The 17,053-nt window shown below is 49.0% G+C and overlaps 1 protein-coding gene across 1 annotated transcript in view; it reads right to left on the bottom strand.

Moving 5' to 3' along the window:
• The window catches only part of arf1 (ADP-ribosylation factor 1), a 40,641-nt gene extending 38,338 nt beyond the window's left edge, over positions 1-2,303 (bottom strand). The window contains exon 1 of the mRNA XM_078397148.1: positions 2,102-2,303. The gene's annotated coding sequence lies outside the window, so the exon portion shown is untranslated. The remainder of the gene's footprint in view (positions 1-2,101) is intronic.
• Positions 2,304-17,053: the final 14,750 nt, after the last annotated feature.

Genomic DNA, 17,053 nt, shown 5'->3' with positions numbered 1-17,053 from the left:
CCTCCTCTACACCCTCCCCCCCCCCACCATTTTCCACTTCCCCACTCTCCAAACTCCCCCTTCCTTCCCCCCCACTTTCAACCTCTTCTCCGCCCTTCCTTTTCGCCCACCCTCCATCACTCCTGCCTCCACTCTTCCTCTTCCCTCCATGCCATCCTGTTCCCAACCCCCCGCTCCATCCATTACCCCTCCCTACTTCCATTTCCCCCACTTTCCCCTTTCTGCCCCTCCCCTTTCATCCCATTACCATCACTACCGTCCTTTCCCATCAATACCCCCCACTTACCATTCCCCTTTTCACCCCTTTACCACACCACTCCTTCACCCTTTATAACCCCCCCCTCCGTCAAACCACTTTACCACCCCATTTCCACCACCCCCCGCCACCACCTCACCTTCCCATCTGTCCCCCCATTTACCAACCCCTCGCCGTCATAGTCTGTACTGTCACCCCTTGCTGCCACCCCCTTCCCATCACCTCTGTACTGAACCCACTCTCCATCACCCCCCTTTACCTACCCTTTTGGCCTCCCCATTTACCAACCCCACTTTCGGCCACCCCATTTGCCAATCTCCCCCCCCCCCCTACCCTCTTTACCACCCTGGTCCCTAAATGTCCCTAGTGGGTACAGGATATGGGTACAGGATATTTCCAGTATAGTCCCTGGTGGACTCTTCGGAAGTGATGACCACAGAATACAAGATCCGCCCCTCACAAGCCCCTTCATCATCACTCCACCTTCCCATCTGCCCCCTTTACCACCCCTCCTTGCAACCCCCTATACCACCCACCATCCTTGTCACTCCGTTGTCCCCTTTACCAACTCCCCCAACCGTTACCCCCTTCACTACACCTTCCCGTCGCCCACCACCATCCACCCCTCACTGCCCCTGTACTATCACCCCACCACCTCCCTTTCCACCCCTTCCTTCACTGCAACCCCTTTGCCGCCCCCCTTACCATCTGCCCCTCACTGCCCACTTCACCACCCCACCCTCCTGACCACGCTCCTTCAATGTCACTGCTTTACCACCAATTTTACCATCACCCTCCTTTCTCTCTCCCCCATCTTTACCATCACCCTCCCCGCCCACACTTTTCCCTCTGCGCATCTCCTCCCTCCCCCGATCTCCTCTTCCCCCTCCTGATTTCCTCTTCCCCCTCCTTCCTCCTGATCCCCTCTTTCCCCCTCCTCCGCCTGATCTCCTCTTCGCTCCTCCTCCTGATCCCCTCTTTCCCCCTCCTCCTCCTGATCTCATCTTCCCTCCTCCTCCTGATCCCCTCTTTTCCCCTCCTCCTGATCTCATCTTCCCTCCTCCTCCTGATCCCCTCTTTTCCCCTCCTCCTCCTGATCTCCTCTTCCCCCTCATCTCCTCTTCCCCCCTCTTCCTCCTGATCTCCTCTTTTCCCCTCCTCCTCCTGATCTCCTCTCCCCCCTCCTCCTCCTGATCTCCTCTTCCCCCTCCCCCTCCTGATCTCCTCTTCCCCTCCCCCTCCTGATCTCCTCTCCCCCTCTTCTCCCCCCCCCTCCTCCTCCTGATCTCCTCTCGCCCCCTCCTCCTCCTGATCTCCACTTCCCCCTCCCCCCTGACATCAGTCTGAAGAAGGGTCTCGACCCGAAACGTCACCCATTCCTTCTCTCCTGAGACGCTGCCTGACCCGCATTTTGTGAATAAATACCGTCGATTTATACCAGCATCTGCAGTTATTTTATACCCTTCTCCCCCCCCCCCCGATCTCCCTCTGATCCCTTCTCCCTCCTCCCCCTGATCCCCCCCCCCCCCACCTCCTTCCCACAAGAGAGCCGTTCCACAGCCCAAGATGGCGGCTCTCCAACCCGCACCAACCCGCACCATCCCTCTCCCCAGACACGAACAGCATCGAGTCCCCCACCACAACCACCGAGCAGTGTGTGAGCCGATGCGATGGCTGGCTGTACCGTTCCGTGTGAGCGGGGAATAACGGGTGGGTGGGTGAGTGAGTGGGTGGTGGGCCGCGGCCTTGTGCTGTCCGCAGCCCCGCCCGGCCACCATTAAAAGTATTTTCTCCCCCCTCTCTCTCTCTCTCTCTCTCTCTCTCTCTCTATTAATAACCGCTCACCTCGAAGCGGGCGGCGATGTCGTGTGGGTGTGTTGGTTTTCTCCTCACGGCGCTCGGTGTGGGTGGAGGCGGTGCGGTGCGGGAGGCGATGGCGGGCGGGCTGGGCTGGCGGGCGGACGGACGAGCGGACGCCGCTCGAGCTCCTCTCTCTCTCTCTCTCTCGCGCTCGCGCTGGCCGGCTCGTGCGCGCGCTCTCGCTCTGCGCCACGTCAGGGGAGGGAGGGGGAGGGGTGGAGCGCGCGGGCACGCGGGGACGTCCTGACGTCAGCCCGGGGACGTGTCGGGGGCGAGCGGTGAGGGAGGGGAAGAGAGGGGGAAGAGAGGGGGAGGGGGGGAGAGAGAAGGGGGAAGAGAGAAGGGGGAAGAGAGAAGGGGGGGAAAGAGAGAAGGGGGGGGGGAGAGAGAAGGGGGGGAGGGGAGAGAAGGGGGAAGAGAGAAGCGGGGAAGAGAGAGGGGGGAAGAGAGAAGGGGGGAAGAGAGAGGGGGAAGAGAGAAGGGGGGAAGAGAGAAGCGGGGAAGAGAGAGGGGGAAAGAGAGAAGGGGGAAGAGAGAGGGGAAGAGAGAAGGGGGGAAGAGAGAGGGGAGAGGGAGAGAAAGAGGGGGAAGGGGGAGGGGGTAGAGAGAGGGGGAGGAGAGAAGGGGAGAGGGAGAGAGGGGGGAGGGGGAAGAGAGAGGGGGGAGAGGATGGGGGGAGAGAGAAGGCGGAAGAGAGAAGTGGGGAAGAGAGAGGGGGAAGAGAGAAGGGGGGGAGAGAGAAGGGGGGAAGAGAGAAGGGGGGAAGAGAGGAGGGGGAGAGAGAAGGGGGGAAGAGAGAGGGGGGAGAGAGAAGGGGGGGAGAAGGGGGAAGAGAGAGGAGGGGGAAGAGAGAGGGGGGAAGAGAGAAGGGGCGGAGAGAGAAGGGGGGAGAGAGAAGCGGGGAAGAGAGAGGGGGGGAAGAGAGAAGGGGGGGAGAGAGAAGGGGGGGGAGATAGAAGGGGGGGAGAGAGAAGGGGGGAGAGAGAAGGGGGAAGAGAGAAGGGGGGAGATAGAAGGGGGGAAGAGAGAAGGGGGAGAGAGAAGGGGGAAGATAGAAGAGGGGGAGAGAGAAGGGGGGAAGAGAGAAGGGGGGGAGAAAGGGGGGAAGAGAGAAGGGGGGGAAGAGAGAAGGGGAGAGGGAGAGAGAGAGGGGGAAGGGGGAAGGGGGAGGGGGAAGAGAGAGGGGGGGAGAGGGGAGGAGAGAAGGGGAGAGGGAGAGAGAGGGGGAGGGGGAAGAGAGAGGGGGAAGAGAGAGGGGGGAGGGAAGGGGGGAGAGAGAGGAGGGAGGGGGGGAGAGAAGGGGGGGAGGGAGAGGGAGGGGGAAAGGAGAGGGGGGATAGAGAGAGAGGGGGATAGAAAGGAGAGGGGGAGGGGAGGAGAGGGGAAGGGGAGGAGTAGGAAAGAGGGGGGAGGGGGAGGAATGAGAGGGGGAGGAGGGGGGCATAGAAATTAGGTGCAGGAGGAGGCCATTCGGCCCTTCGAGCGAGCACAGCCATTCAATATGATCATGGCTGATCATCTAAAATCAGTACCGCGTTCCTGCATTTTTCCCCCGTATCCTTTGATTCCTTTAGCCCTAAGAGCTCAATCTAACGTTTTCTCGTATTCTCTCTCTCTCTCTCTCTTGAAACTGAAGATGTCAGAGAAAACCCACGCAGGTCAAGGGGAGAATGTACAAACTCCGTACAGACAGACAAGCGCAGCGCCCGTAGTCAGGATCGAACCCGGGTCTCTGGAAGCACTGCAAAAGCGCTGTGAGGCAGCAGCTCTACCGCCGCGCCACCGTGCTGTCATAGAACATCCGTACAGCACAGGGGCAGGCCCTTCAGCCCATCATGTCTGTGCCCAAACCACGATGTCAGCCCCGGGGCAGCGCGGGTGTGGCGGCCGTTAGTCCGGGGCGATCCAAAGGGGGGCGGGCAAATGTCATTCGAAAACCCGGAGGCGAGAGGGAGAGGCAGGGAGAGAGAGAGATGAGTTGAGGTGGCTGCGAGAGGGCGGAGGTGAGGGGGTAGGAAGGTGAGGGAGTGAAGCTGAGGGGGTGGAGATGGATGTGAGAGAGTGGAGGTGAGGGGGTGGAGGGACGTGAGAGAGTGGAGGTGAGGGGGTGGAGGTGAGGGAGTGGAGGTGTAGAGGTGAGGGAGTGGAGGTGAGGGAGTGGAGGTGAGGGAGTGGAGGTGAGGGAGTGGAGGTGTAGAGGTGAGGGAGTGGAGGTGAGAAGGTGAGGTGAGGGAGTGGAGGTGTAGAGGTGAGGGGGTGGAGGTGAGGGAGGTGAGGGAGTGGAGGTGAGGGAGTGGAGGTGAGGGAGTGGAGGTGTAGAGGTGAGAGGGTAGGAAGGTGAGGGGGCGGAGGTGGGGGGGCGGAGGTGGAGGTGAGAGGGTAGGAAGGTGAGGGAGTGGAGGTGGTGGTGAGGGGGTGGAGGTGAGGGGGTAGGAAGGTGAGGGGGCGGAGGTGGGGATGAGGGGGTGGAGATGGAGTGGAGGTGGAGGTATATAGGTGAGTGGGTGGAGGTGGAGATGAGGGAGTGGAGGCGGAGGTATGTAGGTGAGGGGGTGGAGGTGAGGGAGTGGAGATGAGGGGGTGGAGATGAGGGAATGGAGGTGGTGCAGGTGGAGGTGAGGGGGCGGAGGTGAGGGGGTATGAAGATGAGGGGGTGAAGGTGTGGGAGTGGAGGTGGTGAGAAGGTGGAGATGAGGGAGTGGAGGGGGTGGAGGTGAGGGGGTGGGGTGGGGGTGGAGGTGAGGGGGTGGAGGTATGTAGGTGAGGAGGTGGAGGTGAGGGGGTGGAGGTGAGGGAGTGGATGTATGTAGGTGAGGGGGTGGATGTGTGGAGGTGGAGGTGAGGGGGTGGGGGTGGAGGTGAGGGGGTGGAGGTGAGGGTCGCAGCTCTGATGAGAACTGTATACTCTCCCTCCCTGTATCTGATCACTCCCAGTCCCTTATGCCCATATATATATATACCACCCTTTTCATCTAGTTCATCTAACGACCACCCCCAAGTGTCCAAAATAATACAGCAAGATATATCTAGACAAAATAATATAATATGCCAACAGTAGCTAGCCTAAACATAAATGGCTGCTACAACCAGTGAACCTCAAACAAGGGTCTTCATCACCTTGGGGGCCACAGGTATGACAGCGGCACGGTAGCGCAGCGGTAGAGTTGCTGCTTTACAGCGAATGCAGCGCCGGAGACTCAGGTTCGATCCTGTCTACGGGTGCTGCACTGTAAGGAGTTTGTACGTTCTCCCCGTGACCTGCGTGGGTTTTCTCCGAGATCTTCGGTTTCCTCCCACACTCCAAAGACGTACAGGTATGTAGGTTAATTGGCTGGGTAAATGTAAAAATTGTCCCTAGTGGGTGTAGGATATTGTTAATGTGCGGGGATCACTGGGCGGCACGGACTTGGAGGGCTGAAAAGGCCTGTTTCCGGCTGTATATATATGATATGATATGATGAAGGGTGTGTTCTTTAATGACAGTTGCAAACACTACTGATTATAACACTATTGAATGTATAGAAGAGTTTTTGCATAGTTGTTGGTTTGAAAATACTTTTACATTCTGAATAAAGTTTAAAATAAATCACATCTCCTCGTAGAAGCCGGGGACACATCTCCTCATGCAAGGGGAGGAACATCACAACCTTACAAAGAGAAGGGACACATTCCCACCAACCCCCATCCCCCAGTGGCAATTTGCAATGGCTGATGACGAATGAACCAGCAAGTCCTTCAGATGTGGGAAGAAGTTGAAGGTGATAGTGTCATATAACTGACTTTTGGATAGGCACGTGGATACGCAAGGAATTTGACAATAGACAATAGACAATAGGTGCAGGAGTAGGCCATTCAGCCCTTCGAGCTGTTGCCTAACAGCGACAGAGACCCGGGTTCAATCCGATAGGTGCTGTCTGGACGGTGTTTATACGCTCTCCCTGTGACTGAGTGTGTTTTCTCCAGGTGCTTAGATTTTTAGATTTAGAGATACAGCGCGGAAACAGGCCCCTCGGCCCACCGAGTCCGCGCCGCCCAGCGATCCCCGCACATTAACACTATCCTACACACACTAGGGACAATTTTTTAAAAACATTTTACCCAGTCAATTAACCTACATACCTGTACGTCTTTAGAGTGTGGGAGGAAACCGAAGATCTCGGAGAAAACCCACGCAGGTCACGGGGAGAACGTACAAACTCCGTAGTCAGGATCGAACCTGAGTCTCAGGCACTGCATTCGCTGTAAGGCAGCAACTCTACCGCTGCGCCACCGTGCAGCCCGTGTTCTGGTATCATCCCACACTCCAAAGACATACAGGTTTGTAGGCTAATTGGCTTGGTAAAATTGTAAATTGTCCCTGGTGTGGAGAATAGTGGTAGTGCACAGGGTGATCGCTAGTCAGCGCGGTCTCGATGGGCCAAAGAATCTGTTTCCGTGCTGTATCTCTAAAGTCTAAAGAATGGAGGAATATGGATCATGTGCAAGCAGATAAAAGTTGGTCTTGGTATCGTTCAACACAAACATTGTGGGCCGATGGGCCTGTTCTTGTGCTGTACAATTCTATGCTTCATGTTCTATGTTTGCAAAGTGGACCCGTTGGGCCCAAACCTCTCCTGTATTGGTGCAGCACCCTGTCCTCCCCCACCCCCCTTCTCAACCCCCCCCTCCCCTCTCCCTCCTCTCGTTCCCCTCCCCTCCTTTTAAACTTTAAAATGTGAATAACTTTAAAAATATAACACCGATATCATTAAAACTACTTGCATTAAAACTAAAGTGACAATGGTGAGTAAGGTGGGCCTAAAATTGTCGCGCTATCGTGCACCGTTTTGGCTGAGTCACAAGCAAGATAACAAACGAGAGTTTTAGTATATAGATGACCATTTACAGCTACTTTCTAAACTCCCAATCCTTGGATTTTTTCCTTTGTATATGAAATGCCTCGTCTTTTAAGACATACACAATCTTCTTGAGTTACGCATAAATTTTTTGTGGAATTTGATTTCTCAATTGAATGTAATTTTTAGATTTTTGAAATACTTCTTCAACAATCTTCATCAATTGGCAGATAAATCTATTTTCGACATTTAACTTAACTAACGTAACCATTTGAACTTGATAATTAGCTGGAATGAAATGCTACTCTCTGGTCTCCGATTGAACTGTGCCTTTATTAAACCTCACTTTTCCCGAGGAACTTTTAGTGAGGTTACTAATTAACTGCCTCATTCATTGCACAAGGTGGATTCTAAGATAACCTGTTCCCCCGTGAGGCAGTTGGTGAAAACTCCCTCAAATGGAATCTATGAAACATATTTTAAACTGATTTTACCAATTGGAGTCGCTCAGTCCACATGGCAATAATGTACATAATATTGTTATATGACCCCCCCCCCTCCTACAAACTTATTATTAATTTCATAATAATCTCCTCTCCATGTGCTGATCATGCACCTGTTAACTGGTGTATTTGTTTGACCTATGTTATCTCTTATCTTCAACATACTGCTTCTACTTCCTGTTCTAAAGGTTTCAATCCTTTTTTACCGTTTTACGTCATCCTTTATTATTGCGAGATTACCCTCCACAACCACGTTTCTTTTCCATTTCACACGACATTTCAAAATGTCAGGAACCCTGACATATTTAACTACATGTTATTATGTCTCTATAACACCGATTAGGTCGCCTATATGTGCCGTCAGTTTGTGAGTTTTGTACTGAATAGCTTGTGGACTCAGATTCAATTCCTTTAATTTTAGCTTTTACAGTTTTCCTTAAATGTCCTTTTTTTTTTACTGTTGCACTCTTACCAGTAGTATCTCAATTCCTAAACAACGATCCTGACCCAAAGCCTCATCTGCCCATTCCCTACAGAGATGCTGCCTGACCCACGGAGTTCCTCCAGCACTGTGTTTTGCTCAACATTCCAGTATCTGCAGTTCTTTGTGTCTCCACTGCTCATTCCCTTCCTGCCAAATTGTTAATTTGCTTTGTTGCCTTGACAGCTATTGAAAACAATTTAAATCATTTAAAGGGGTTACTAGAAGGGGTTAATCCCAAAGATGTGTGGGTTTGTACGAAACTGCCAAACTGAAGCACATATTGGCTTGACCTAATTGGTCTGTCGGTTAATTAGCCTCTGTAAACTGCCCCTAGTGTGTAGGGAGTGTGTGAAGAGTGGGACAACATAGTGTGAACGAGTGATTAGTGGTCGGAATGGATTTGGGGGTCGAAGGTCCTGTTTCCATACTTTATCTCCAAACTAAACTAAATCTTTAGTCTGAATCTTGAAACTAAACTACGAATGATACCCATTATATGTCAATAGACAATAGACAATAGGTGCAGGAGTAGGCCCTTCGAGCCAGCACCGCCATTCAATGTGATCATGGCTGATCACTCTCAATCAGTACCCCGTTCCTGCTTTCTCCCCATACCCCCTGACTCCGCTATCCTTAAGAGCTCTATCTAGCTCTCTCTTGAATGTATTCAGAGAATTGGCCTCCACTGTCCTCCGAGGCAGAGAATTCCACAGATTCACAACTCTCTGACTAAAAAAGTTTTTCCTCATCTCCGTTCTGAATGGCCTACCCTTTATTCTTAAACTGTGGCCCCTGGTTCTGGACTCCCCCAACATTGGGAACATGTTTCCTGCCTCTAACATGTCCAACCCCTTAATAATCTTATACGTTTCGATAAACCATGTCATGTCAGGATATGGAGTACCAGGCAGAAAAATATAAATGTAATACTAATTTTATAAATGTGAAAATGTAAGCTCTTGTACCTGCTGTACAGCACATGACTAGCTGACAACATCTCTGGACTGGAGGAATCAACCAAGCATGACACCATAACTCTTTCCTATTGTCAAAACCCCATAGGTCATTGCCATTTTTACAAAGTGCTGGACTAACTCAGCTGGTCAGGCAGCATCTCTGGAGATCATGGATAAGTGACATTTCAGTTTGGGTTTTTTCTTCAGATGCCTATCTACTGTATGTTCTCCTGAGATGCTGTCTGACCCACTGAGTTACTCCAGCACTTTGTGTGTTACTTTTTGTAAACCAGGACCTGCAGTTCCGTTGTGTCTACATTGCAGCCTTCACGTGGAAAGATCAACAGAGGGGAGGGCGGTGTAAGTGGTGGTATAGGAGTGATGGGGTAGGAGAAATGAAATAGCGGGAATAAGTGGCATTATTGGCATCGGGGGAAGAGCAGTAGGACCCAATGGGTCCATAATTAAGGTTCCATGTTGGGGGGGGTGGGGGGGTGGTGGCAGCAGGAAGCCTTGGAACTGGGCTTAGAACCCAGTGAAGTCAACAACTCTGCTACTGTCTGATGAAGGGTCCCGACCTGAAACGCCACCTATCCATGTTCCTCAGAGATGCTGCCCGACCCGCTGAGTTATTCCAACACTTTGTGTCCACCTATCACTTGCCAGGCTTTGTCCCATCCCATCCCATCTCTTTTTTAGCCTTCGCCCCCCCACCGCCTGCTACAACCTGTCGGAAAAAGGATCCTGATCCGAAACTTCGCCTTCCATTCCCTCCACAGATGCTGCCTGACCCGCTGAGTTCCTCCAGCACTTTGTGTTTATTTTGTATGAGAAATAGCGTATGACTCTTGATCCAGCTCTTTGAAGTAAAAGAAAGGTTAACATTCATATTTCTATCAAATCTCAACCATATAATAACGGTTTTCTTATTTCAAGTGTAAACATTGAGTTTGACAAGGAATTCATTTTGACTGATGTAAACTTGGAGGTTCAGTAACAGTTTGTGTTCTCAATAAAACTCGTATCCCACCTGTGATTTTAAAATGTTCATCATTTTATAGATTACAATAGAGCAATACAAAATGACCAGCAGTGCATTAAGGCAATTCCAGTGGATGGAATCTGGGCTTGTCTGGTTCTGTTGATGAACCAACAAGCCTGTTGTCATTTAAAATGTGAGGTGCATCTGCTGGAAGACCATCAGCTCAGTGAAAGACGCTCCTTGGTCTGCCAAGACTTGTTGGTCTCCTAGCACAGTGAGATGTCCGTCAGGGAATGTTGCCAGCTAGCCCATTCCTGTCTGCAGGAGTACGTGCTGAGGGACACACTGAAGCTCGGTGCAGCCAACGCCAAGGCTCTGTGGGGGAGCACTACAGTCTCGGGTCCTTCCGCTGCTGGACATTGAGGGGCAGAATCTGGTGAGGACACCCCTCAAGCAAGCGAAGGGCTATCACTCCAGGAGGTCACGTGAGTGTTAAGGGTGTTTTGTGTACACTTCTTCAGTCTGAAGAAGGGTCTCGACCTGAAACGTCACCCATTCCTTCTCTCCCGAGATGCTGCCTGACCTGCTGAGTTACTCCAGCATTTTGTGAATAAGTACCTTCGATTTGTACCAGCATCTGCAGTTATTTTCTTACACTACTGAGTAAGACACTATTAAATATATACACACAGAAATGTATGAAGGTTTTGTCCTGTAAATATTGTTTATTCTGAATAAAGTTTAATTTTGAAATAATATAAAATCTCATACAGACGAACTGTATAGTCATTCTTTGCCCCCATCTTAAAAATCCCTGTGGAACCATTCTTACGTTTTTCTGTTAAACTGTATGTTTGCAGTTGCTTTATTTTGTTCTATTTCTGCTTTACTATCTAAGATTCAATAAAAAAATGTTGGTTACTTAGATTCTAAGTAACCAAAATGCTCAGTTTTTAATTGAGGTGCAGGGTGTCAGGGTATCTAGAGGACAACAATAATAAGTGGTCCAGATGTGGCCCATAGGCCACATGTTGTGCATCTCTGTGTTAAGGTAACAATGGTAACAGGTCTGAACCTGAGGTGGTGAGGTTTGGAAACACTAACCAGGAGCTGGATCTCCAAGTGAGGTGACATCCTGGTGAAGCATGACACAGCATCATGGAATTAGTATTCCCAGCAGAAATAGAGGCCATCCTTTGCCAACTTACTGCATTGAATTTTGAAGACAGTACATGCTGCTTACATGCTGGACAGTACATAAACCTGTGTCGACTCTTCCAAAGGGCTATTCGTCCAGCTAATTAATATGGTGATTAGTATGGGTTCATTAGAGCAGGTGTCAGGGGTTATGAGGAGAATGGGGTTAGGAGGGAGAGATGGATCAGCCATGATTGAATGGCAAAGTAGACTTGATGGGCCGAATGACCTAATTCTGCTCCGATCACTTATGACGTTATTTGTAAGTGCAAACCCTTTCTTTTTCCTGGATAGTTTATTTCAGGGATAAATTAACCATCTGAATGACAGGCAGCATGAAGCAACCTCCTTGATAGGCAGCTAACCCACCACCTAAAGCACCACTCTCTCCACCTCTGCCAAACCTTGGAAGCAGCATGTACTGTCTTCAAAATTCAATGCAGTAAGTTGGCAAAGGTTTTTTGGGAGTCATATATTAGTCAGATTTGGAAATGATATCGTTCCTTGTAAGAAAATAACTGCAGATGCTGGAACAAATCGAATATTCTGAAATGTTCTAAATCTCACAACTCACAAACATGAGAGTATAACAATCCATTGCATTTGTGTTATCCATTGTTCTTCTGATCTTTTTTACATATGTGTGTGTGTGTATATATATAAATATATATGATCTATACACCGATCAGCCAAAACATTATGACCTGATGAGCCAAAACATTATGACCACCTGCCTAATATGCTGTTGGTCCTCCTTGTGCAGCCCCATACGCAGCAGGGTGCGAAGCATTGTGCATTGTGACACATTCCTCCCATGACCACCATTAGAATTTTCTGTGACTTTTGCCACAGTAGACCTTCTGTCGGTTCGGACCAGACGGGATAGCCTTCGTTGCCCTCGCACATCGATGAGCCTTGGGCGCCCAACACCCTGTCGCCAGTTTGTGGTTTGTTCCTCCTCGGACCACTGTCAGTAGGTACTCACCACTGCTGACCAGAAGCACTCCACAAGCCTTGCCGTTTCAGAGATGCTCTGACCCAGTCGTCTATTCATAACAATTTGGCCCTTGTCAAAGTCGCCCATTTCTCCTGCATTCAACACATCAACTTCAAGAACTGACTGTTCACTTGCTGCCTAATATATCCCACCCCTTGACAGGTGCCATTGTAAAAAGATAATCAATGTTATTCACTTCACCTGTCAGTGGTCATAATGTTTTGGCAGATCGGTGTATATATATGTGTATTTGTGAGTGGGCGTATATATACACACTGAATTTTTTAGTTAATCTCGTTTATTGTATTGTTTACAGTGTGCTATGTTTGCATATTCTGTTGTGCTGCTGCAAGTAAGAATTTCATTGTTCTATCTAGGACATATGACAATAAAACACTCTTGACTATCTCTTGTGTTCTAACTGGAATGAATCTGAGCTGATCCAACGGTGTGCGTCAACTATCCTTTCTGCAGCAGTATCTTTTATCATATCATATCATATATATACAGTCGGAAACAGGCCTTTTCGGCCCTCCAAGTCCGTGCCGCCCAGTGATCCCCGTACATTAACACTATCCTACACCCACTAGGGTCAATTTTTACATTTACCCAGCCAATTAACCTACATACCTGTACGTCTTTGGAGTGTGGGAGGAAACCGAAGATCTCGGAGAAAACCCACGCAGATCACGGGGAGAACGTACAAACTCCTTACAGTGCAGCACCCGTAGTCAGGATCGAACCTGAGTCTCCGGCGCTGCATTCGCTGTAAAGCAGCAACTCTACCGCTGCGCTACCGTGCCGCCCTACTGTACGTACCACTGTGCTCATTTACCCACAGCTCACTCATCCATTTTTGGTTGAACAGCGAATCAGGCAGCATCTCTGGAGGACATGGATGACGACTGTTCTGGGTCGGGATGCTTTTATTTAAAGGATACGATGAGCATGGAAACTGGGCCCTTAGCCCAGCGAGTTCACACTAATGGCTAGTTCCAAGTTACCCCACCTTCGCATCAACTCCCCTACATATTAACTCTAACTCTACAATAAACCTTCAACACCCGCACGCCTTTAGAATGTTGGAGGAAACCGGAGCACCCGGAAGGAACCCTACAGCGCCCTCCATATTGTTTGGGACAAAGACCCATCATTTATTTATTTGCCTCTGTACTCCACAATTTGAGATTTGAGCAACAAAGGAGTTTTTCAAAGCTAAAAAATGGTCAATTCTTGAGTGGCCAAGTCAATCACTCGATCTGAACCCAATTGAGCATGCCTTCTGAAGAGAAAACTGAAGGGGACTAGCCCCCAAAACAAGCATAAGCTAAAGATGGCTGCAATACAGGCCTGGCAGAGCATCTCCAGAGAAGACACCCAGCAACTGGTGATGTCCATGAATCGCAGACTTCAAGCAATCATTGCATGCAAAGGATCTGCGACAAAATACTAAACATGACTACTTTCATTTACATGACATTGCTGTGTCCCAAACATTATGGTGCCCCGAAATGGGGGGACTATGTATAAACACTGCTGTAATTTCTACATGGTGAAACCAAAATGTATAAAAATGGCCTTTATTAAAATCTGACAATGTGCACTTTAACCACATGTGATTTTTTTTTTTCTATTACAAATCTCAAATTGTGGAGTACAGAGGCAAATAAATAAATGATGGGTCTTTGTCACAAACATTATGGAGGGCACTGTACGTGGTCACAGAGAGATTGTGCAAACTCCACATAGACAGTACTCGAGGTCGGGATCGAACCTGGCAGCAGCTCTATCAGTTGCACCACTATGATCTACTTCATCAGTAGATGAAGTAGAAATCATCTAGTTCAGAATGATTATTGATATTGGTTTATTATTATAATGCGTACCAACATATAGAGAAAATCCTTTGTTTGACTGCTACCCAATTAAACCAGATACTAAACATGAGTACAATCAGGCCACACACACGTACAACAGGTAGTGCAAAGAGAAAAGTAACAGAGTGCAGAATATAGTTTAGCAGCATTGTACCATTTCAGTTCCAGAGAAAAGGTCCAATGTCCGCGATGAGATAGTTGGAATTAATGTAAAGGTTCTCATTTTCAGGATGAAATCTGCAGGCTGTTGCAATCCTTCTTATCTTAATTCCAGACTGTGGACATGTGTACTTCCTGAACAAGACAATGTAAAATATTCAGCAGGTTGGGATAGAGGCTCCATGTTGATGACATTTCAACAGAACTGGTCAAAAACGGAAAGGCTGGAAATCATGACCAAGTCCTGAGAGCTGTGAAGTTAAAAACGAACACAGAGTGCTGGAGTAACTCAGCGGGTCAGGCAGCATCTCTGGGGAACATGGATAGGTGACGTTTCACAGAGTGCTGGAGTAACTCAGCGGGTCAGGCAGCATCTCTGGGGATCATGGATGGGGTGACTTTTCACATTGGGACGCTTCACCCATACAGTCTGAAGAAGGGTCTCGACCCGAAAGGCCACTCATTCCTTCTCTCGAGAGATGCTGCCTGTCCCGCTGAGCTACTCTAGCTTTTTGTGTCTATCTATGGATAGGTGATGCTTCGGGTCAGGACCCTTCGGCTGCCCAGAAAATCATCGGCTGCTCACTGCCCTCCCTGGAGCACCTGTTCAGCCTACGCTGCCTCAGTAGAGCAGGCAAAATAATAAAAGATCCATCCCACCCCGGCCACCGTCTGTTTGTTCATCTGCCCTCTGGTCGACGTTTCAGGTCGATCAAATCCCGAACAAACAGACTTAAGAACAGTTTTTACCCCAGGGCCATACGAGAACTGAACACTACCTTGCACTAGGCAACACCGTTAAAAAATCGGTCATATAATTGTATTTAATTGTATTTATGTATTTATTTGTTTTTGCATTTATTGCATATATGTTTGTACGCACCGTCAGGATTGGCTATTTTTTAATTTCGTTGTACTCGTTGCAATGACAATAAATGAATATTATTATTATTATTATTATTATTATTATTCTAGGCATTGATGCTAGTTTGTTGTTTTCCTATCCACAGGTGCTACCTAATCTGCAGAATATTTACAGCATTCTTTTACTTTATTTTAGATTTCCAGCAGCTGCAGGTTGTTGCATTGATGTAAGAACACGGCGCTGTTTCTAAACTGGGCAGTGTGATGATAACTCCAACCATGGCTTCCGAGGCAGGAATGCTGTTACCTAAACTAAGCTGATTCCTAGAGGTACATTTTAATCATTCAGTAGTTTCTCCATCTATATTTTTAATTTCACCGCAAGATCAAGTGCAATAGAGTATTTTCATGTAAAGAGTTGGTGTGGGGAAGAGTTGAGACAGGAGGACATGGACAGGCGACATTTTGGATCGAGTACCTTCTTAAGTCCTATTGTATTAGGATGGAGAATTCTGCAAAAGAGAGGTGGGGATGAGACCAGGCCTGGCAAGTGATAGGTGGACACAAGGAACTGCAGATGTTGGAATCCTGAGCAAAAGGCGGAGATTGACAGATTCTTGATTTCTAAGGGTGTCAAGGGTTATGGGGAGAAGGCTTGAGAATGGGGTTGAGAGGGCAAGATAGATCAGCCATGATTGAATGGTAGAGTAGACTTGATGGACCGAATGGTCTCATTCAGCTCCTATGTACTTATGCACATGAACAAAAATTACAAACTGCTGGAATAACACAGCATCACCTTCCACCATGTGACATCCCTTCCTCTGGCCTCACACTCGACCCCTCTTCTGATCTCACAGCATTTTGTCTCATTTTTATCTCTGTTCTTTATCCATTCATATCATATATATCATATATCTACAACCGGAAACAGGCCTTTTCGGCCCTCCAAGTCCGTGCCGCCCAGTGATCCCCGTACATTAACACTATCCTACACCCACTAGGGACAATTTTTACATTCACCCAGCCAATTAACCTACATACCTGTACGTCTTTGGAGTGTGGGAGGAAACCGAAGATCTCGGAGAAAACCCACGCAGGTCACGGGGAGAACGTACAAACTCCTTACAGTGCAGCACCCGTAGTCAGGATCGAACCTGTGTCTCCGGCGCTGCATTCGCTGTAAAGCAGCAACTCTACCGCTGCGCTACCGGTCTGCCGGTCAAACCACTCTCACCTAAATCCACTTATCACTTGCCCATTACAACAATAAGATTGAAGAAGGGTCCTGACCTGAAACGTCACCTGGTCATTCCCTCCACAGATGCTGCTTGACGCGCCAAGTTACTCCAGTACTTTGTGATGTTTGTAAGTGGTAGGTGCATACAGGTGAGGGGGGGGGGGGGGGGGGGGGTAGAGGAGGGGGGGTTGGTGGGCTATTTTTTTTATATATTCAAAGCAGTTGGAGCTCTTTACTGGGATGGTGGAATTTTATCTTGCAAGGTTACAAAGAACATTATTAATTTGGGGAGTTACAAGCAATGTTTGTGGCATCACTAAATCCTCCTTCCCCAAACACTGCCAATACTGTCATTGAGTTAAACCACAAGGTGGCGCTGGAAGGCCTTGCTATCTCCAGTTGCCCTCCAGTAAAGGCAGAACACCAGGGGGAGCTTTAGGACATCTTATTTCCTCAGCAGCTAAATATATCAATTTTTGGGAAACTAACCAACAGCACTCTCCCCCTTCTCTTCCTTGTGCCCTACCTGGATGCGCACCCAGTTTTCCCACTATAGAGCCTTAGTGTCATACAGCTTGGTAACAGACTCCTCTTCCCAACATGTCCATGCTGACCAAGATGTCCGACCTTCACTAGTCCCACATGTTTGCATCCCTCTAAACCTTTCCTATTCATCTGCCTGTCCATAGACACAAAAAGATGGAGTAACTCAGCGGGTCAGAAAGCATCTCTTAAACTGTGACCCCTGGTTCTGGACTCCCGCAACATCAGGAACATTTTTTCTGCATCTAGCCTGTCCAATCCCTTAAAAATATTATATGTTCCTATAAGATCCCCTCTCAT

The sequence above is a fragment of the Rhinoraja longicauda genome, chromosome 4 (genome assembly GCF_053455715.1).
Source record: "Rhinoraja longicauda isolate Sanriku21f chromosome 4, sRhiLon1.1, whole genome shotgun sequence".
Lineage (NCBI taxonomy): Eukaryota > Metazoa > Chordata > Chondrichthyes > Rajiformes > Arhynchobatidae > Rhinoraja > Rhinoraja longicauda.
This window is presented reverse-complemented; position numbering and strand designations above follow the sequence as displayed.